A 21,079-nucleotide genomic window follows, 5' to 3' on the forward strand; every position below is an offset into this window, starting at 1 on the left:
ATATTGCGGTTCTGAGATCAGCGGCCGCCCGCCTGTGGCTTCATCCCCGACCCCCGCGGCCTCGCTTTCCTCCGGGGCAGTTTTCTGGGAGATCCCGCGGGCGGATGTATTGCTTGTCACGGTGCGGGGATTATCTGTCGGGCAGTCCTGCTGGTTTGCTGATTCCCGCAACTCGGGGGCGCAGCTCGCTGGGCTCTGAGGGACAGACGGCGGGTAATCGCGGCCACGCGGCGACCCGAGGCGGTGGCCCAGGTGTCATGCCGTCGCCAATTGAAAGATGCTCTTTTCAGGGAGCTGATCCCGGAGTATCAGAGGGCTGCCTGGCTGCCTTGCGGGGCTGGTTTGCGGCGGAGGCGAGGAGGGGATTAGCGGGGTTATAAACCGTTATCTCAAAGGAGTATTTCTGGCCGGCAGGACGGCAGCGTGCTATCTGGGTTTAATTTTTTCACACAAAGGCAGTCTGCAAAGTCGCTTTTGTCACGAGGAGACAGATCAGGGCCCGAATGCTGGAGACAGTTGGATCCCTTTAGCGTCATTTTTCAATTATCTGCTCCCTCCTCCCCTCCCCGCCCCCAATTCTCTCCTCACCATTTCCTCCCTTCTTTCCTTTCATTCGGCTTCTCCCCTCCAAGTCCCTTTCTCTCCATTCTTTCACGTAATCCCATTCGCAGTTCTCTTTGTATTTTCCATCCCCTCTTTGGTGTCTGCCCTCGCTCACAGCCCCAGGCCGCCAACAGGAGCCCAGCATTCCGGATCCGCGTCGAGCGGGATCTGAAATGACGAGGTCGCGCTAACCATCACGTGTCACTTCTGTTGCGGGTCTACACCAGGGGTGCGTCTGGATCGGGAATATTTCTAGCAAGATCCGAGTTAAAACTCATTTTTTTTAAAAGTACATTTTTATTGATTTCAGAGAGGAAGGGAGAGAGAGAAATGTCAACGATGAGAGAGAATCATCGATCGGCTGCCTCCTGCACGCCCCCCCACCGGGGGCCGAGCCTGCAACCAGAGCATGTGCCCTTGACCGGGAATCGAACCTGGAACCCTCCAGTCTGCAGGCCAACGCTCTATCCACCGAGCCACACCAGCCAGGGCCCGAGTTAACACTCTTTAAGGACTAAAAGCCAAGCTCTGTTCAGCACCTCATATCTACAAGTTGGAGGAAAAGGCCTGCCCATTCGGAGAACGAACTTGGAGGACACGGAACCTAAACAAACCAGAGGCAGGCTGATTACCTTGTCCTCTTCCTTTCCATGAAAGCACATCCCATGAGGACAGTTTCCAGCCGAGGTATGACTGTCATTGAAAAAAACGTAGCACGTTAAACTATGGGAATTCCTTATAATTGAGTATTTTGACGGTCTGATACTGTATTTCTTCTAAGAGGGTACAAGTTGCCCGGCCGGCGTGGCTCAGGGGTTGGGCATCGACCTAGGAACCAGGAGGTCACGGTTCGATCCCTGATCAGGGCACATGCCCGGGTTGCGGGCTCCCTCCCCCGTGGGGGGCGTGCAGGAGGCCGCCGATCCACGATTCTCTCTCATCATGGATGTTTCTACCTCTGTCTCCCTCTCCTTTCCTCTCTGAAATCAATTAAAAAAATATATATTTTTTAAAAAAAGGAATAACTTGGCCCCGGGACAGCATCCGACTCCACACCAACCCCCCACCGCCCACGTGCCTTGCGTAAGGGAACCGCCCGCAGCTGTGACCCCTCCCCTCGGGTGTCAATACCACGGGCGTCTCTCCTCAGAGGAGATGCCAAAACCCTTGGCCGTCACCCGCCAGCTGTCCCCGCGCTGCTGTGCCGCCTCCGAGCAGCTGGCCGGCGCGGTCACCCATCGGCAGCGACTGCCGACTCTGGAGTCGGGGGTTGGCACCGGGGCCGGGCGGAGTGGGCAGAGGGGTGGGCTGGGAAAAGGCCCTTCGGGAGCCCTGCCCAGACACTCCCCTCTCTGTCACCTCTTGGCCATCTGAGCCATTTGTCACCCTAGGTCTCAGCCATGCAGCATGCCATCTGCTGCAGAGCACTGTGGGTAAAGAGCCAGAACCTAGCGGGGTGGGAGGGGGGAAAGGAACGATGCCGTCATCAGTGCCACACCAGCTGTGTCTGCGCCCACGAAAGGGGGAGAAGCACCAAACCGGGCGGCCTGATGGCCTGGGGTGCGGCTTCCTTCCGACGGGGCCGGCTCTCGGTCCATTGCTTCTGCTGACCCAGCTCAAGGAATGTCACCCAGGAGACCCATACACGGAGCGGCCAGATGATGATGATCTCTGAACACAGAATAATCTGGCCACTCCGTGTGTGTATATAGATATTAGAGGCCCGGTGCATGAATTCGTGCATGGGTGGGGTCCGGCCAGCCTGGCCAGGGGGAGGGGACATGGGCGGTTGGCCGGCCTGCCTGCTGGTCGAACTCCTGGTCGAGGGGACCATTTGCGTCTTAGCCTTTTATCGTATAGGATAGACACGGAGTGGCCGGGTGATGATGCGTTCAGAGGTCATCGTCGTCTGGCCCCTCCGTGTACGTGCCTCCAGTATATTCAGTTGTCGCCCTCGCCGGTTCAGCTCAGTGGATAGAGCACCTGTCCCTCCCTCCACTGAGCACCGGGTTCTCTGCTCACCCTGACGGTCGGTGTAAAACGGGTAAGTGGGCCCGGCCGGCGTGGCTCCGTGGTTGAGCATCGACCTAGGAACCAGGAGGCCACGGTTCGATTCCCGGTCAGGGCACGTGCGGGCTCCATCCCCAGTGTGCGACCTGCAGGAGGCAGCCCATCCAGGATCCTCTCTCATCGTGGATGTTTCTCTCTCTCCTCCCTCCCTGTCTCTCTGAAATCAATACGAATGTGTTAAAAAACAACAGCAACTGGTAAGAGGCAGCGAGGCAGGAAGCTGTGAGGGGCTGTGCCATCCCAGGAGGGCGTCGCCCGCTCTGCCAAGTATCTGCACCGACAGCCAGCCGTCCGCCGCGTGTGATGATGTCATGATGTTGGAACAGCTTCAGACAGATGGCCGAGATGTTCCCGTTTCACAGCGTAGCTCCCCCTCCCCCTCCCGCCCCCGCCCCCGCCCCAAAGAGATGTTTACTTGCTATCAGGCTGAGCATATCAACATGAGTAGCCTGCTCATCTTTTCTCTTTCTTTGCAGAACCTTTGTATTAACTGCCCCCTCCCACTCCCCCATTTCCCACCTCCTCTACCCCCGCCCCCCAAGTTGCTGTGACAAGAATATCTAGAGATGAAAAGGCCCCAAAAAATCCGCTTTTCAACTTTGCCAGGAAACCCCGTGGGCCGACCGACATCTAGAGGGAGGGCACCCGGGCGTTTGCCAACGGGGACGCGATCATCTCGGAAACGGATCCCGGCCAAGTTCAAGTTCAGCCCCCGACGGAGGCTTTAAAAATAAAGCGTGGCGGTGGGAAGGCGAGGGATCTCGCGTGACCTCGCCCCAAAGCGGGAGAGAGGCTCTGGCCCGCGGGGTAAAAATAGACGGCTGTCCGAGAAGAAGAACGGCGTCTCGCTGGGAGACTCTTTTCATCTTGGCTTCGTCGCAAAAATAGAAGGGAGAGCTCCGTCCCGTCTGTCCGGCCCCACGCCCCGGGCCCGGGGCCTTCCCGTGTTCCCTCCCGAGCCACGGGCAGATAGGAACGGCCGGGCGGGAGCTGTGCCCGGGAGGGAGGGCGGACGCAGGCGAGGGCAGGGGGCCGTGGAGGGCCAGGGATGGGTTTGGACCATGGGGAGGGGGTGGTTCCCAGAACGACGCGTCTCCTGAACAGCCGGCTATGCGTCAGCGCTGTGTCCTTTCTTAATTTTTAAAAATATGTTTTTATTGATTTTTCAGAGAGAGGGAGAGAGAGAAACATCGATGATGAGAGAGAATCGTGGACCGGCTGCCTCCTGCACGCCCCACACTGGGGTTCGAGCCCAAAATTGGGGCATGTGTCCTGACCGGGAATAGAACCACGTGACCTCTCAGTTCATAGTGGCTGATGCTCAACCACTGAGCCACACTGGCCGGGCCCTCCCTCTCTTTCTTAAGAAATGAAAAATTTTAAAAAAAGACACATACTTTATTACTTTAAAATACATACACATAATTTTAAAAAAAGAAAAAGACAAACCAATGTGAAAACATGTAAAGGACAGAAAATAACCCTTGAAGATGGGATTCTGCCCGGACCTCAAGGCCCAGACTCCGTGAGCTCAGGGTTCCCGTCACCGGCGCCTGGATTCCACGGGACGCGGGTCCCCGGGGGCCGCGTGCCCAGCACCCACCGGACGCGGCCTCTTCTCTCCGCGGACGTGGAATTTGCCGACGGGCACTCCGGGCCGCACAGAGGACCTCGTGCGCGTGAAAAGCGACCTTTACGGCTTCGCTGGAATTCCCCGCACCCGGGACCCCGCCGCCCGGCCGGAGCGGGAGCCGTGCCCCCAACACGCGTGACCGGCCCGTGGGAAAGCGTGCTCGGGCCTAGAATGAGCCGCTTGTGTTAAGCAGACGAGAGTGGCTCGGGTCTGCCTTGTGCTTGTCATCCCCTGGGCACCGTGCCCGGGCGCCCAAGAAAGCCCGGCTTGTCCGATGGGGAGACCAGCTGCGCGGACGGTGCCCCCCCCCCCAGGCCAGAGGCTGGCATTTCTGGGCAGGGCTGAGGGGGTCAAGGCTGAGTCACCCCCTATGGAATCCATCTCCGAGGTGGGGACTGTGGGGCATGAATGTTAACTCCGCCTCCTTCACGGAAGCGGTCCGAAAGTGTGGTGTGTGCACGGGGGATGGGCGGGATGCACTGGAGTGCTGAAGGAAAGTGCCAGAAGGTCATCACATTGATTTTTAAAAAACCCATATTTTTATTGACTTCAGAGAGGAAGGGAGAGGGAGAGAGAGAAACATCAATGAGAGAGAATCATGGATCGGCTGCCTCCTGCACACCCTACACTGGGGATGGAGCCCTCAACCCGGGCATGTGTCCTGACCGGGAATCGAACCGTGACCTCCTGGTTCCTAGGTTGATGCTCAACCATCAAGCCACACCGGCCGGGCTGGTGAGCCTGCTTTGGCTTCCATAGTATCAAAGAGAAACAAAGCCGGACCCCGGTGAGCTCAGCTCTCCCTGTCCTGTAGCGTTAGAAGGAAAGCAAGAACCAAGGCTGACCGGGGAGCCCTCCGCAGCCCAGGCCCCCCCAGCCTCCATGTCCCCGTCTCCGCTCGCCGGCTGCCCTCCACGTGTCCTGGGGTTCACCGGGTGACGCGTGCCCCTTGCTGCCGAGGGTCCTCTCCCCCGCGTGCGCTCTCCTCTGCTTATCGCCATGGAGACTCATTGAATCGGGTCCAGCCATGACAAGGCCTGGACACGGAGGAGATGAAGGACTCAATAACTGTCCGGACGAGATGAGTGTCAGCTCAACTGATGGCTCCAATTGCTTCTTCGAGAGCCCGTGGAGCGAGCGTCCTGTCGCCCTTCGCGCTGGCGCACGCATGTTCGGTGATGGTGTCGGGCAGTCTACTCTTTTTAAAAATATATATTTTATTGCTTTTTTTTACAGAGAGGAAGGGAGAGGGATAGAGAGTTAGAAACATCGATCAGCTGCCTCCTGCACACCTCCTACTGGGGATGTGCCCACAACCAAGTTCATGCCCTTGACTGGAATCGAACCTGGGACCCTTCAGTCCGCAGGCCAATGCTCTATCCACTGAGCCAAACCGGTTAGGTCTCTCTCTCTCTCTCTCTCTCGTATTGACTTCAGAGAAGAAGGGAGAGGGAGAGAGAGAAACATCAATGATGAGAGAGAATCATGGATCAGCTGCCTCCTGCATGTCCCCTACTGGGGATCCAGCACGTCCCACACTGGGGATCCAGGGCATGTACCCTGACCTGGAATTCAACCGTGACCTCCTGGTTCACAGGTCGACGCTCAACCCCTGAGCCACGCCGGCCGGGCCTTTTCTCCTTTTGTTCCTTTCGATTCAGACTGGCCTCCCTCAGCACCTGACTCCCCCGCCTCCCTCTCCTCCATGTCCCCGCGCTTCATCAGGACGCCCTCAGGACGCCGAGGGCCGGGTCAGCATCCCAGGCTCAGCTCCTTGGGTCGGTCGGCTGACCCCAGAGACGTTCAGGCTGAGAGAACAGCCCGGCCTCCGTGAGTCTCAGCTCCCGGCCCAGGAGAGCAGAGCCGCCCCGGCGATCACAGGCCTGCGGGAGCCGACAGAGGGACGCCAGGATGTCAGGGCCAGATGCATGACCTTTGACCCCTGCCGAGCGCTGACTCGTCCATAGAGACCACAGCCCTGCCGTGACCCCAACGCCCTCGGGTGGTTTCCCAGCGTCACGGCCCCTCCCGTGGAAGCCACGCTGACCAGGTGATGGAGCACAAGCTCACCTGTGAGTCTGGACGTGGCCTCGTTTCCTTAATACATCCTCCCTCTCCCCCTTCCTCTCTGAAATCAATTAAAAATGTATTTTTTAAAAGAAAAGAACTAGCCCTGGCTGGTTTGACTCCGTGGATAGAGCGTCGGCCTGCGGACTGAAGGGTCCCAGGTTCGATCCCGGTCAAGGGCATGTACCTTGGTTTCGGGCACATTCCCAGTAGGAGGTGTGCAGGAGGCAGCTGATCGATGTTTCTCTCTCACTGATGTTTCTAACTCTCTATCCCTCTCCCTTCCTCTCTGTAAACAAATCAATAAAATATGTTAAAAAAAAAAAAGAAGTGACCTCCTTGGATAAACTACAGGGAAGATGGGGAAGAGGAGAATTCACAGAAGCAAGGAGATGTGTTCTGTGAGATATTTGGCTTTTTCCTTTTTTAGAACATCCATTCTTTGGCCAGTGGAAAGGGACGCTAAAGGAAACCTGCTTTTCTGGAATCAGCAGCAGAAAATCCTTTTCTCCTTGGCCCTACACTTTTTTTTATTTTATTGAACAGATATTTAAAGGGCTCCACCTTGAAGGCACGCCAAGTTCCCAGCCTGCCTGGGGTGTCCACATGTCTGTCTGGCCCTGCTTTCTGATAAGAATTGGAACCAGCACCACAGATCTGGCTGGGAGGACGGAGAGAAGGTCAGCCAAGGTCAGCGAGGGCCACGGCGGGTTCTGGGCAGCAGCCAGGCCTCTCTCTAGAGGGCCTGGGTGCCGGGGTGGAGTCTCCTGGCTCCGGTCACTTCTCTGGACAGCTCAGGTGTTCCTGCCCTGGGGGCTTAAACGAACCGCGTCCTTTGTGTTTTGTTTGTTTGTGTTTAAATATCTTTATTGATTTCAGACAGGAAGGGGGAGAGAGAGAAAAAAAATCAATGATGAGAGAGAATCATGGATCAGCTGCCTCCTGCACGCCCCCTACTGGGGATGGAGCCTGCAGCCAGGGCGTGTGCCATGACCTGGAAGAGAACCGTGACCCCTTGGTTCATTGGTTGATGTTCAACACCTGAGCCACGCCGGCCGGCCGGGCTGACCGTGTTCTTTGTAACGTCCAGCTCTGCCTCCTCCCCACAAGGGAGGGGTGCACCAAGGAGCCCCCCAGAGACGGGTGGCAGAAGAGGCGATGGCCACTGCTCAGCTGGTGGAACACGGACAGGCAGCAGATGTGGGAGGTGAGCCGCGGGGAGGAGATGGGGCCAAGGGGCAGGGCAGACAGGAGGCCTGGGTGGGGCAGCCAGCGCGCCCACGCTGGGCACGGCAGAGCGTGGGGGGGTCCCCTCTCCAGGGTCCCCAGGAGAGCTGGCACCTGCCCCCTGGCCACTCAGGTGAGCCCTCCTCGCCGGAGAGGGAGCCCCTGGCAGGCGTGGGGAACGGGACGGGAAGCGGCTGCAGTGTGACGCAAGCCGCCCGAAGGCCCTTGTGATGGGCAAGCGCGGGCGGGGGGGAGGAGAGCGGGAGCGGGGGGCGCATCAGGTAAAGGAGAAGCGTCTCTCACTGAACTCATGTGGCATTCAGGCCGTTCAGGAAACGGGTCCGGCCGGCGTGGCTCAGGAGGTGAGCATCACGGTCGATTCCCGGTCAGGGCACATCCCCAGGTTGTGGGCTCCATCCCCAGTAGGGGGGCGTGCAGGAGGCAGCCGATCCATGACTCTCTCTCATCATGGACGTTTCTCTCTTTCTCTCCCCCCTCTCCTCTCCTCTCTGAAATCAATAAAATATACACTGAGTGGCCAGATTATTATGATCTCTGAACGCATAATAATCTGGCCACTCAGTGTGTGTGTGTGTGTGTGTGTGTGTGTGTGTGTGTGTATAGTAGAGGCCCGGTGCATGAATTCGTGCATGGGTGGGGTCCAGCCAGCCTGGCCAGGGGAAGGGGACATGGGCAGTTGGCCGGCCTGCCTGCTGGTCGAACTCCTGGTCGAGGGGACAATTTGCATATTAGCCTTTTATTATATAGGATATACACTGAGTGGCCAGATTATTATGTGTTCAGAGATCATCATCATCTGGCCACTCAGTGTCTTTAAAAGAGAGAGAGAGAAGAGAGAGAGAGAGAGAGAGAGAGAGAGAGAGAGGGAGAGACTGGCTACCCATGTGGTACAGGGCCTGGCGCCTGCGGGCAGTGCTCTCTGTGGGCACAGTCAGGGGAGGGCTGGGAGGGCTGGGGACCCTGAGCAGCAATTTCACAGCCAAAGCCAGTGGGCACCTTGGTGGCTGGGGAGTCCGAGGGGACGGAGATGACGGGAGGGAGCGGTGCCCTGGGGAGGGGGAGCAGGCCTGCGTGGGAACCCCGGGAATGTAGGCACCCCGGGCCCCGTCAGCACCGTCAGCTGAGCGTGGCGTTGACCTCGGGCAGGGCCAGGTGGGTGTGCCACGGGGAGACCCAACGCCCCGACAGTCTGGCCTCCGTGACGTCAGACCCCGCGCTGCCAGCTTGGCACGGAGCGGGCGCCGTGGAGGACGGCCAGTGCCATCTGGACCCGCTCGGTGGGCAGCCCTTCCGGAGGCACCTCAGGGCGTCCACGCGGCAGGCCGCGTGCCAGCAGATCTTGGAAGGTGTCATTCATAAAACCTGAGACTCGGAGGTGTATATGGGGGCGTGGAGGGGGTGCCGTGTGCTGAGCCAGTTTCCATTCACTCCCGACGCTCGGCGCTCGTCCGGCTCAGCCTGGGCACCTCCCGGGCACTGGTGTGCGTGGCCTCGAGCAGGCAGCTGCCCCCGTGGCTCTGAAACTGGCAGAAGCCGGCACTGGCCATCGGTGGCCTCCCTAAACCATCGCTCCATGCTTCTGTGTTTAAAAATGTATTACAGCCCGGCTGGTGTGGCTCAGTGGTTGAGCATCGACCTATGAACCAGGAGGTTACAGTTCGATTCCCGGTCAGGGCACATGCCCGGGTTGTGGGCTCCATCCCCAGTGTGGGGCGTGCAGGAGGCAGCCGATCCATGATTCTCATCACTGATGTTTCTACCTCTCCCCCTCTCCCTTCCTCTCTGAAATAAGTTAAAAAATATTATATATATAATATTTGACCGGTGGGCACAGCCTTCTTGCTTCCCTGCCCTTGTCCACACCCCCAGCATCTGTGGGGGCCGCGTCCCACGGCGGACGGGAGCTGGGAAGGGGTGGAGACAGCCCGTGTGGAGAGCAGGTGGCCGGGGAACTGCCTGAGCTGCGCTTCACGAGGCCCAGGCCGCGCTCATTAGCGTCCTGGCCCGCGGAGGCGGAGGAGGGAGCTTCGCGGGCTCCTGGGAGCGTCCACGCACACAGCACAGCCACCCCCACCCCGGCCCGGGCTCGCCCTGTGCACCCCTGCGTGGCTGTGGCCTGGACTGAGGAACGGAGACAGATCCACCCAGGGCCGTGGCTCGAGACCCTCCTGCTCCCGACAGGAGCTTCTTGTCCCGGGACCCCACCCCCGAGCTTCCCGGGGCGAGCAGTTGGCTGGAGTCTCGTCCGATGGTGATTCTGGGGGCGCCCACAGCGGCCACACCTGCAGGTAGAGTCGCTGCATTTCCCGGGCCTTAACATGCGGCCAGAAAGAGGCACCGGGTCAGACGTTCAGTTCATGGCGTCCACGCAGCCACGGGCGATCCAGCCCCACCTGCATTTTGCTTCTGGGCCTTTTCTTTGTTGGTTGTTTAATTGATTTCAGAGAGGAAGGGAGAGGGAGAGAGAGGAACATCCACAATGAGAGGGAATCATGGATCGGCTGCCTCCTGCACGCCCCACCCTGGGGATGGAGCCCACAACCCGGGCATGTGCCCTGACCGGGAATGGAACCGTGACCTCCTGGGTCTTAGGTTGACGTTCACCCACCGAGCCACGCCGGCCGGGCCCCACTCAGGACATCTCTAAGGAGCCGGGCCGGCTTCCGAGTCCCCACGGGCCTCGTTTTGCATTTCAGAGCCCCCGGGATGCTTCCGAGAGCAACCTGCCCCTCTGCGGGTTCCCGCGGCCTGCGCCCTCCTGCAGGTGTAGACCCTTCACACCCTTCTGGGAAGAACCCCGCCTGCAGCGAGGTCAAGCGGTTGGAGGAAGCGGAGGCCACGATGGGGTGCGAGAGCCGGACCCCCCTCCGGCCAGCTCCCGGTAAGGGCCCCGTCGTGGCTGTGGGCAGGGGAGGCCTGATCAGCCCACGGTGGCCGGGCCATCATTAACCATGTCTTTGCTGGGGAACGAAAGAGTGTGCCCGCAGGAGGAAGTGCCTTACGTCCGTATCATGTTTTAAGTGTTTGAAAAACATGGGGGGACGTAGTCACTGTAGGAACCTCTGAATGGAAGCTTTGGGGAAAGCTCGTGAGCGGCCAATAGCGACTCGTCCGCGAACGGTTCGAATGAAAGCGGGCGGCAGGGAACGCGGCCGTCACCTCCGAGGCTGCGGGGCACAGGCCGGTGAGAACCCGGTCCAGGTGTGAGTCATGAGAGGGGTGGGTTCCAGCCCAGCCGGCGAGGAATATATTAAAAAAAGAAAAAAAGGAAAAAGACAGCTGTGCGGGTGGGCGGCAGGCGTCTGTGAAGCTCATAGACACTAAGGTTTGGGTCAGCACCCCTCACGCTGGACGAGCGCGTGGACTTGGGCCGGCAGAGACGACAAATCGGTGCGTGGACAGGAGCGTCTGTGACGGGCTTCCTGCTCCGCCCCTCTCTCTGCCCTGCTCTCAGAATGAACCCCGGGACCACACGAGGTAGAGGCCCGTGGTCGGCAAACGGCGGCTCGCGAGCCACATGCGGCTCTTTGGCCCCTTGAGTTGTTAGCAAAGGCCAGCTTAGGAGTGTCCTCATTAAGCTAATAACAATGTACCCACCTATATAGTTTAAGTTTAAAAAAATGTGGCTCTCCAAAGAAATTTCAATCGTTGTCCTGTTGACATTTGGCTCTGCTGACTAATGAGTTTGCCGACCACTGGGTCTCGCTGGGTTTTCGGGGCAGAATGCAGACCCCAGAGGGGACCGGAGCCCCAGGCAGTTCCTTTCCGGCGGCAGGAGGTCCTCTCGGGATGGGCAGCAGGAGTCGGCGAAGGGAGGGTTGGGAGGCCTTGGGACGAACTGAGGAGGACAGAGGTCCAGGGGGACGGAACCACCGCAGCCTCGCCGGAAGCCAGCGCCCGGGGCCTGGCGGCCAACCTTCTGCCACGCGGGTCCTGCCAGACGGAGCAGCAGGCACAGCCACCCGGGCAGAAGACAGGCCGGTGAGCAGGAAGGGCAGATGCCAGATGGCAGAGCCGAGCAGCGGCCCCAGCCAGCACCAGCTGTGTGCCAACTGTCGGCAGAGGCCAAGGAGCACCAGGCTCCTCCGGCGCCCTGGGCTGGTGCCCCGCGTCTGCCCTGGCGAGCCCGGAACGTTCGGCACAAGGAGCATTGGCCGGCCGGCGTGGCTCAGCGGTTGAGCGTCAACCTATAAACCAGGAGGTCACGGTTCGATTCCCAGTTGTGGGCTCGATCCCCAGTGTGGGGCGTGCAGGAGGCAGCCGATCCATGATTCTCTCTGTCCATTGCTGTTTCTAGCTCTCTCTCCCTCTCCCTTCCTCTCTGAAGTTAATATATATATATATATGTAATTTTTAAAAATATATTTTATTGATTTTTTACAGAGAGGAAGGGAGAGGGATAGAGAGTCAGAAACATCAATGAGAGAGAAACATCGATCAGCTGCCTCCTGCACATCCCCCACTGGGGATGTGCCCGCAACCAAGGTACATGCCCTTGACCGGAATCGAACCTGGGACCCTTCAGTCCGCAGGCCAACGCTCTATCCACTGAGCCAAACCGGTCACAGCAAAATATATACATATATTTTTAAAAGGAGCACTCTCCTGGGCTTATAGACATGAGTTCACAGTCAAGGACATCCTGGCCATGGGACCTGGAGCCAATGACGGGAGCTTTACTGCGCTAAGCAGGGGCCGTCGGGGACAAATGAAGTCACGTGTGCAGAGAGGATTTGCAAACAGCACGTGTAAGCCTATGCCCACCTCCGTGCTCTGAAGCTCCACGGCTGGAGGTTAGAGTTCACCTTGAACATGAAAAACCTGGGCCCACTTAAAGCAGCCGGCCGGCCCTCAGCTGTGGCTCATGCTGTAGACCTGCAGGCGTCCTCAAACTACGGCCCGCGGGCCACATGCGGGTGTTTTTGCCGTTTTGTTTTTTTACTTCAAAATAAGATATGTGCAGTGTGCATAGGAATTTGTTCATAGTTTTTTTTTTAAACTATAGTCCGGCCCTCCCACGGTCTGAGGGACAGTGAACTGGCCCCCTGTTTAAAAAGTTCGAGGACCCCTGCTGTAGAGCAACCACGGAGTGCCCTCACCTCTAACCTTTCGAAAGATGGCAGCAATTCAGCTTTTGCACAATTTTTAAAAAATTTTTAATCGTTGATAACTAATTAAAAAAAAAAAAAGAATGTTCAGGCCAACATGCTGGATGCTAGGGAGCCTGCCCAGGGCCCTCCACGCCCAGCTGGCCGCAGGGTCGTTACGAGATAAGGAAATAGTTACCGGACCCCACTGGCCCATAGACGTGCATGAGCCGAAGTTTGCAGAGTGGAAAGAAAATGGTTTAATATCGAACAGGCCAATCTGGCCAGACAGGGAGCTCATGCCCAAGACCAGGTTTTGCAGGAGAAAATCACAGGACACCGGGTAGGAGCTCAGGTTGTGCGGGAGCTGACTGGTTAGAAGCTCAGGGCTGTGGGGAGCTGACTGGTTAGGAGCTCAGGGCTGTGGGAGCTGACTGGTTAGGAGCTCAGGGCTGTGGGAGCTGACTGGTTAGGAGCTCAGGGCTGTGGGGAGCTGACTGGTTAGGAGCTCAGGGCTGTGGGGAGCTGACTGGTTAGGAGCTCAGGGCTGTGGGGAGCTGACTGGTTAGGAGCTCAGGGCTGTGGGGAGCTGACTGGTTAGGAGCTCAGGGCTGTGGGGAGCTGACTGGTTAGGAGCTCAGGGCTGTGGGGAGCTGACTGGTTAGGAGCTCAGGTTGTGCAGGAGCTGACTGGTTAGGAGCTCAGGTTGTGCGGGAGCTGACTGGTTAGGAGCTCAGGTTGTGCGGGAGCTGACTGGTTAGGAGCTCAGGTTGTGCAGGAGCTGACTGGTTAGGAGCTCAGGTTGTGCGGGAGCTGACTGGTTAGGAGCTCAGGGCTGTGGGAGCTAACTGGTTAGGAGCTCAGGGCTGTGGGAGCTGACTGGTTAGGAGCTCAGGGCTGTGGGGAGCTGACTGGTTAGGAGCTCAGGGCTGTGGGAGCTGACTGGTTAGGAGCTCAGGTTGTGTGGGAGCTGACTGGTTAGGAGCTCAGGGCTGTGGGGAGCTGACTGGTTAGGAGCTCAGGTTGTGCGGGAGCTGACTGGTTAGGAGCTCAGGGCTGTGGGAGCTGACTGGTTAGGAGCTCAGGGCTGTGGGAGCTGACTGGTTAGGAGCTCAGGGCTGTGGGGGAGCTGACTGGTTAGGAGCTCAGGTTGTGCGGGAGCTGACTGGTTAGGAGCTCAGGGCTGTGGGGAGCTGACTGGTTAGGAGCTCAGGGCTGTGGGGAGCTGACTGGTTAGGAGCTCAGGGCTGTGGGGAGCTGACTGGTTAGGAGCTCAGGGCTGTGGGGAGCTGACTGGTTAGGAGCTCAGGGCTGTGGGGAGCTGACTGGTTAGGAGCTCAGGGCTGTGGGGAGCTGACTGGTTAGGAGCTCAGGTTGTGTGGGGAGCTGACTGGTTAGGAGCTCAGGGCTGTGGGAGCTGACTGGTTAGGAGCTCAGGTTGTGGGGGAGCTGACTGGTTAGGAGCTCAGGTTGTGCGGGAGCTGACTGGTTAGGAGCTCAGGGCTGTGGGAGATGACTGGTTAGGAGCTCAGGGCTGTGGGGAGCTGACTGGTTAGGAGCTCAGGGCTGTGGGGGAGCTGACTGGTTAGGAGCTCAGGGCTGTGGCGAGCTGACTGGTTAGGAGCTCAGGGCTGTGGCGAGCTGACTGGTTAGGAGCTCAGGGCTGTGGCGAGCTGACTGGTTAGGAGCTCAGGGCTGTGGGAGCTGACTGGTTAGGAGCTCAGGGCTGTGGGGAGCTGACTGGTTAGGAGCTCAGGTTGTGCAGGAGCTGACTGGTTAGGAGCTCAGGGCTGTGGGGAGCTGACTGGTTAGGAGCTCAGGTTGTGCAGGAGCACACTGGTTAGGAGCTCAGGGCTGTGGGGAGCTGACTGGTTAGGAGCTCAGGGCTGTGGGAGCTGACTGGTTAGGAGCTCAGGGCTGTGGGAGCTGACTGGTTAGGAGCTCAGGGCTGTGGGAGCTGACTGGTTAGGAGCTCAGGGCTGTGGGAGCTGACTGGTTAGGAGCTCAGGGCTGTGGGGAGCTGACTGGTTAGGAGCTCAGGGCTGTGGGGAGCTGACTGGTTAGGAGCTCAGGGCTGTGGGGGAGCTGACTGGTTAGGAGCTCAGGGCTGTGGGAGCTAACTGGTTAGGAGCTCAGGGCTGTGGGGGCTGACTGGTTAGGAGCTCAGGGCTGTGGGAGCTGACTGGTTAGGAGCTCAGGGCTGTGGGAGCTGACTGGTTAGGAGCTCAGGGCTGTGGGAGCTGACTAGTTAGGGGCTCAGGTTGTGTGGGAGCTGACTGGTTAGGGGCTCAGGTTGTGTGGGAGCTGACTGGTTAGGAGCTCAGGGATGTGGGGAGCTGACTGGTTAGGAGCTCAGGTTGTGTGGGAGCTGACTGGTTAGGAGCTCAGGGCTGTGGGGAGCTGACTGGTTAGGAGCTCAGGGCTGTGGGGAGCTGACTGGTTAGGAGCTCAGGTTGTGCGGGAGCTGACTGGTTAGGAGCTCAGGGCTGTGGGAGCTGACTGGTTAGGAGCTCAGGGCTGTGGGGAGCTGACTGGTTAGGAGCTCAGGGCTGTGGGGAGCTGACTGGTTAGGAGCTCAGGGCTGTGGGAGCTGACTGCTTAGGAGCTCAGGGCTGTGGGAGCTGACTGGTTAGGAGCTCAGGGCTGTGGGAGCTGACTGGTTAGGGGCTCAGGTTGTGTGGGAGCTGACTGGTTAGGAGCTCAGGGCTGTGGCGAGCTGACTGGTTAGGAGCTCAGGGCTGTGGGAGCTAACTGGTTAGGAGCTCAGGGCTGTGGGGAGCTGACTGGTTAGGAGCTCAGGGCTGTGGGAGCTGACTGGGTAGGAGCTCAGGGCTGTGGCGAGCTGACTGGTTAGGAGCTCAGGTTGTGCAGGAGCTGACTGGTTAGGAGCTCAGGGCTGTGGGAGCTGACTGGTTAGGAGCTCAGGGCTGTGGGGAGCTGACTGGTTAGGAGCTCAGGGCTGTGGGAGCTGACTGGTTAGGAGCTCAGGGCTGTGGGGAGCTGACTGGTTAGGAGCTCAGGGCTGTGGGGAGCTGACTGGTTAGGAGCTCAGGGCTGTGGGAGCTGACTGGTTAGGAGCTCAGGGCTGTGCGGGAGCTGACTGGTTAGGAGCTCAGGGCTGTGGGAGCTGACTGGTTAGGAGCTCAGGGCTGTGGGGGAGCTCACTTGCGGGGTGGAGAAAGAGTAAGCAATCATTTCTTCGGGTCTGAGGACAGCTCTGAGGTCTGGTCATTTACATTTGGGGCTCAGGAGCTGAAACCCAACTCGGGCCAATATATTGGGATAATTAAATGGGATAATTAAAATATGCATCAAAAGGAAAGAGGGGCCCGGCTGGTGTGGCCTCAGTGGATAGAGCATTAGCCTGCGGACCCAAGGGTCCCGGGTTCGATTCTGGTCAGGGCCCATGCCCGGGTTGTGGGCTCCATCCCCAGTAGAGGGCGTGCAGGAGGCAGCCGATCCAGGATTCTCTCTCTCTCTATCTCTCTCTCCCTCTTCCTTCCTCTCTAAAACCAGTAAAAATAATTTTTTTAAAGACCACATTGGAAGGAATACACAGCCGATTAGTGGAAGCAGAGGATCAGATCAGTGAATTAAAACTAGTCATAGGTTCCCCCCAAAAGAAAGGCGACAATCTGTGGCCCCAAAACAACCTGCCCCCGCCGGGAACCTCAGAGAAGCCGATTTCCTGCTCAGGCGGCGGGACGAGGGCGTTTGCAACGTTCATCTGAGTCCTGGGAGGGATCGGTGAACTTTTCTGTGGGGGAAACACACCGTTACAGTTTACGTTTTATTTAGCTGCAGTACGGGAGCCCCCAGGCCCCCCGACGGATCCTGGGGGGCTCTGGCCTTGGGCCTTGAAGGGGCTGGGAGACTCATCAGTGTCAGCCGTCTGCGTGACACGTTCCCCCTTCCCCGCGGAACCCCTTCCTTTTGGCTTCGGGGACTTTGCGATCGCGGCTGTCAAAACACTCTGCCAAATTCAGTGCTGGCGGAATTCCGCGGAGGGAGGCTGACGGCTGAGATCGGGGCGCTGTCTGTGTGGGCAGCCTGATATGCGGGCACGGGCCGCCGCCCCTCTCTTTGTCCCCAAACGCCTCTTTCCTCCCGGTTGTGTGTACGTGTGTCCAGGCCGGAGAGAGAGAGCTATTAGGGCTGTAAATTGTGCCCGACACTGAGATGAAAAGCGATAGAAATGGTGTGCGAGGGAGTCGGGGGCCCGGGGCACCCATCTCTGTGAGGTCCCCACGCCGAGAGCAGTATTTCAGGGCCGTGGTGACATCGGTCAGCCTGTAGCCACCAGGACTGCGCTCCCACCAGGCAAGAACGGGAGGTTCGTCCCGGCATCCAGGGCCCCACAGAGGCTGCCCTCTCCCTGCCGGGCGTCGCAGGAAACACAGTGTCAGGCGTGGCTCGGAGGCTGAGCGTCGACCTATGAACCAGGAGGTCAGGGTTCGATTCCCGGTCAGGGCACATGCCCGGGTTGCGGGCTCCATCCCCAGTGTGGGGCGTGCAGGAGGCGGCCAATCCATGATTCTCGCTCATCATGGATGTTTCTCTCTATCCCTCCCTCTCCCCTCTCTCTTCCTCTCTGACATCAATAAAAATATATTTGAAAGATAAATAAAAAAGAATAAAAAAGAATCGCCCCCAGTGGATGAAGATGACAAAGCAACGCATTTCTCTATCTCCTCTCCCTCTGTCTTCCGGTCCCCAAGGGCGGAGTGCAGGCAGAGGCAGGCCAGATACCACCGAGGTCCCTCCCCCCACTGCCCCCCACCCCGGGCTGCCAGCGGGGACAAGAAATGAAACCAGGGAATGCTCACCCGACAGGCATTCCCTCTCTGAGCCGGGCTCGTCTAACCAAACAGCTGGCTGAGGGCAGTCACCCATGTCTCCTACAGTGGCGTCCTGAAATCTAAGCTAAATCCTGGTGCTTGAGGGATTGAGGGAGAAAGAGCTTTTTTAAATAAATACATAATTTTTTTATTGATTTCAGAGAGGAAGAGAGAGAGAGAGAGGAACATCAATGATGAGAATCATTGATCAGCTGCCACGTGCACACCCCACACTGGAGATCGAGCCCGAAACCCGGGCATGTGCCCTGACTGGGAATCGAACCGTGACCTCCTGGTTCATAGGTGTGACCTCCTGGTTCATAGGTCGACGCTCAACCACGGAGCCACGCCGGCCGGGCGAGAAAGAGCTTTTACTCCGAACGCAGCCCCACCTCCCGATGCTAATGGCCGGCGTGTAAGTGAAATATCACTTTCCTGTCCTCTGGCCTTCGAGGACCCAGTGTTCATCGACCTACAAGCTCTCAGAACTCCAAGCCAGAGGAGGCCTGGGAAGTGAAAATTACAAACCCCGCACATCCCATTCCGCCGGGCCGCCGGCGTGGGGCAGGCTCTCTCCCCGCCGTGTTCACAACCGAATGTGAAAGACTTAAACGGCTGCGAATCGCATCAATTAAAACCGTTTCCATTCCAAGTGCGCGCAGACGGCTTGCATGCTTTGACCCAACGTCTTTTTTATGTTTGATACACTTTCTTAATTAAACCGTGCGCAGTGATCAAAAGCATGGGTAAATGGAATATAGATGTTCCTCAAAGTGAAAAATAAATTAAAAAGAAAGGCTGAGATAGAATTCTTTTTTAAATGTATTTATTTTTTAAATATGTTTTTATTGATTTCAGAGAGGAAAGGAGAGGGAGAGGGGGAGAGAGAAACATCCATGATGAGAATCATGGATCAGCTGCCTCCTGCACGCCCCACACTGGGGATCGAGCCCGCAACCCGGGCCTGTGCCCTGACCGGGAATTGAACCCGTGACCTCCTGGTTCATAGGTCAACGCTCAACCACTGAGCCACGCCGGCCGGGCGTATAAGATGTAGACTTCTAGCATGTACCAGCTTCTTAGGGGTGTTGGGAAGAGTGAGTGAATAAATATTGTGAACACTTAGAACACATGGGACAGCGCCTGGCACAGAGTAAGTACTGTGTTATCGATTACGCCTGCCCTTTAAGAATTTGCTGTCTGGGCAGAAAAAAACAGGACACGCAGAGGGAAAGGTAACGAATGGTGACCAGAAATCCCGCGGGACCACAGAGAAAGGGGCGATTGCTCTGGCCTGGGCGTTTAAAATGGACCCTCGCTGAGCTCCCTTTAAGCTCAAGTCTTGAGACGTGAACATTCAGCGGCCCCACTTTTGGGGACGATGGATTGGGCTGTAATCCTATCTTGAGACGTTTGATTCTGAGGTACCTGCCTGACACTTGTGATCCCTTCAGATATGACTATTATTTTTAAATATATATTTTTATTCATTTCAGAGAGGAAGGGAGAGGGGGATAGAGAGAGAGAAGCATCCATGATGAGAGAGAATCATGGATCAGCTGCCTCCTGCATGCCCCACACTGGGGATGGAGCCCGCAACCCGGGCATGTGCCCTGACCGGGAATTGAACTGTGACCTCCTGGTTCCTAGGTCGAGGTTCAACCACTGAGCCACGCTGGCCGGGCGATCCCTTTAGCTATTAAAACGGGGTTGACCAGATAGCCCCCCTCAGAGCGGCAGCAGCTCATCCCTGTCCTCATCTTCATCACCATCATCATCATCATCATTGTTACCACCCACAGAGCGCGAGGGGCAAGGTGCCATGGGTAACGTTGCTTTGAGGAAGCTTTTAAGTCTGTTCGTGTCCAGCTCAAGGTGGGACAGAGAGCCCTTTTGGAGAGACGGTGACCTTTTCCCGACTCCCAGCGTGACTGGCGGTCTGACAATTCGGGTTGTGTTGTCACAACGCCCAGAATGCATTGGTGTTGGCTTTTGCAAAACAGGTGAGCAAATTCAGTGTGTGCTCTCTCACCCAGGAAAGGACCAGGAAGGGGATGGCTCGAAGGAGCGCCTTCCTGCCTGCGAGCAGTCCCCTGAGGAACTGTGGGTCTCCTCGCCTCCAGCCCTGTCCCGATCGCCTCGCCCTGCCTCTGGGCCGGGACCCCCACCCCGGCAGCTGCCCTCCCGTCTGGGATTCCCATGCCGATGCCAGAGGGTCAGAGGCTGGCCGGGGCCACACCTTCTGAATTCCCTCCCGCGGTAAGTAGAGACAACCTGCCTCCGGCGGTGAGCTTCCTGGGCGTGGCGGCGGTCTGAGTTATCACGAGAGTGATTGGGGAGGTGCTGAGGACGGTCCCTCTGCTGTTTGGACACAAGAGCCACAGGAGAGTCCCTGGAAGTGCCGTGTGATGGTAGCAGCGTGGCGAAGGACGGCTTCGTAACGCGGCCGCGTGCATGCAGACACCCATCCATGGAAGTGCACAGTGAGGATATAGGTACACACGGAGTGGCCAGATGGTGATGACCTCTGAACGCATAATCATCTGGCCACTCAGTGTATATAGATTATACTAGAGGCCCAGTGCATGAATTCGTGCATGGGTGGGGTCCGGCCAGCCTGGCCAGGGGCAGGGGACATGGGCGGTTGGCCGGCCTGCCTGCTGGTCGAACTCCTGGTCGAGGGGACCATTTGCATATTAGCCTTTTATTCTATAGGATAGACACTGAGTGGCCAGATGATGATGTGCTCAGAGATCATCATCATCTGGCCACTCAGTGTGTATGTATTGTCTACATGTTAAATGTTCTGTGAAGCCATCAGAGGAGATGGTGCCTCCAGGAGCGGAGGAAAGATGGCCTCTTATTATGGGCTGTTTCCATGGGAGCTGACTACCCCCAGGCACGGCCCTAGTGATGAGTTATTACTTTTCAGCTAAGACGGTTGTAGGGAACCGAATAATAATATAACGGGCCTGGCAAAACAACAGGTTAATTCTTCTTTCTTTCATTCTCCGATGGGAACACAGGCTGATATTATGTGATCATTTATCTCAGCGGCTCAATCACTCCGTTAGCTCTTTCTCCACAGAGTTAACAAAGGAAGGGAGAAGGAGGGTGTGTGGACCCGCGGGGACGCCCTCGGGCAAGATATATACTAGTCGGTGGCCTTGTAACCGGACGACCCGGGGGTCCGGCTGCCTGTCATGACTTGAGCCAATTCGGCAGAGACGGGGTTGAGTCATACATGAGCGTGTATTCCAGTCCTGCAGGCAGCGTGGGAGAGCGTCAGGTCCCCCCCCCCCCAAAAAAAAAAAAAAACCAGCTACTTGATATTGGGTAGAAGGAACAGGATGACACGGGGAAGTGGGCAAAAGGGTACGTCAAATGGGCAGTTTCCAGGGAATGGGGGCCGGGCATTGGCAAAGGCCTGGGGGTGTGCAAAGGGCTGGGGGTCTTCAAAGGGCGGGCGGCTCTGGTCTCTGCAACAAGGTTGTCAGTCTTCCCATGATGACAGGCAGCGCCCGGGTGGGGAG

The sequence above is a fragment of the Eptesicus fuscus genome, chromosome 24 (assembly GCF_027574615.1).
Source record: "Eptesicus fuscus isolate TK198812 chromosome 24, DD_ASM_mEF_20220401, whole genome shotgun sequence".
Taxonomy (NCBI): Eukaryota; Metazoa; Chordata; class Mammalia; order Chiroptera; family Vespertilionidae; genus Eptesicus; species Eptesicus fuscus.